The 1,372-nt window shown below is 60.7% G+C and overlaps 1 protein-coding gene across 1 annotated transcript in view; it reads right to left on the bottom strand.

The window, feature by feature from the left end:
- The window catches only part of Hmga2 (high mobility group AT-hook 2), a 132,833-nt gene extending 132,543 nt beyond the window's left edge, over nt 1–290 (bottom strand). Inside the window, exon 1 of the mRNA XM_023716310.1 lies at nt 217–290. The gene's annotated coding sequence lies outside the window, so the exon portion shown is untranslated. The remainder of the gene's footprint in view (nt 1–216) is intronic.
- Nucleotides 291–1,372: the final 1,082 nt, after the last annotated feature.

Here is a 1,372-nt window from a genome sequence, read left to right as displayed (position 1 = left end):
AGTCGGAAAGCACGGGGAGGGTGGGAAGATTGTGCCGGGATAGGCCTGGCACCGGGCGCCAGCGAGGCACGGAGGCAGGCGGCGGCCCGGAGCCTGCGTCCTGCACCGAGCGCGCTGCCGGGCTGGGAGTCTCTGAGTCCCTGGCCCGGATTCGAGTGGGATGGATGAGTGTGCGCGGGCGGCCCGGGCGGCGGGGCGGGGGCGCCCACTCCTAACCGTGGGCGGATGGAGGGGAGGGGGCCGCGCAGGAGGAGGAGGAGGAGGGAGGCCAGGCGGACCGCCGAGCCCAGGCGCCTGGCCGCGAGCCAGAGGCAGCGTTCGAAACACGACCGCCTCGGCGGCGGCGCCCGGGTGCCACCCGGAGCCTGGCTCACGTGCTCCCGCCCGGCGGCGGGGTTAAAGGGACAGGCCGGGAATCCCGAGCCCGCTCCCCTCCGGCTTCGGCCCCCCACCTCCCGGTTTCCCCAGGTCACCACCCCCGGCGGTTGTCCTGGGAGGGCGCGGAAAGGGGACCGTCCCACAGCCACCTTTCGGGGCTTGTCCTTTACCTGCACCTCCTGGATGCTGGGACGAAAGTTGGCCGGAAGCGTCTAGCTGAGGGGCGGCAGTTTTCTAGTTCACGCTGTGAGTGGGAAGGGATTGCTGAGCGGTAGGAGGTGGCCCCTGACAGCCCTGCTCCGCCCGGGGATGCCCCCACCACAGAGCGCGCCGGTGAGCGCGCACACAGAGAACGTGCACACCCATACACATGGTCCCATGTGTAATCACACGCACGCGAGCGGAGACACATGTGCACGCGTAAACACACATGTAAATACACGCGCGCTTGGACACACAACGTACAGGCACACAGACAGCGAGACGCGCGCTCTCGCAGACACGTGCGAAGAATGCATGCACGCACGCGGAGCCCGCCAGTTTCTTCGCTGAACTTTGCTCCAGGAAAGAACGGGGGCGACGAATCCCGCCCCCCGCCCCAACTGGCGCTATGCGCGCGGGCTCGGACGCTTAAAGGATAGAAGGGGTCTCCTAGAACCCGAATAGCATAGCTGCTGCGACTGCCAGGCTTTCCCTCAATTTACCTTGGTTTAACCTTCTCCCAAAGAACTGCTTTTCTGCCAAGTCCTAATTTTATAGCTTGGACTCTTTCTGAGTTATGTGAACACCACTATGGCCACAGTCCGTTTTTAAAAGGTGGAATACATTTTTAAAATGTACCTCTTTTCATCTTCGAATAACATCAAAACTCTAAAAAGAAAAAAAAATAGATTCAGATTTTCACACATCACACCCAAAATTATTTTGGACCAATTCCAAAATAAAAACTTTCACCCCAGGAAGAATTCTTCTTTCAAAAGTACAGACCACCGTG

Source organism: Octodon degus, unplaced genomic scaffold (genome assembly GCF_000260255.1).
Source record: "Octodon degus isolate 3935 unplaced genomic scaffold, OctDeg1.0 scaffold00047, whole genome shotgun sequence".
NCBI lineage: Eukaryota > Metazoa > Chordata > Mammalia > Rodentia > Octodontidae > Octodon > Octodon degus.
This window is presented reverse-complemented; position numbering and strand designations above follow the sequence as displayed.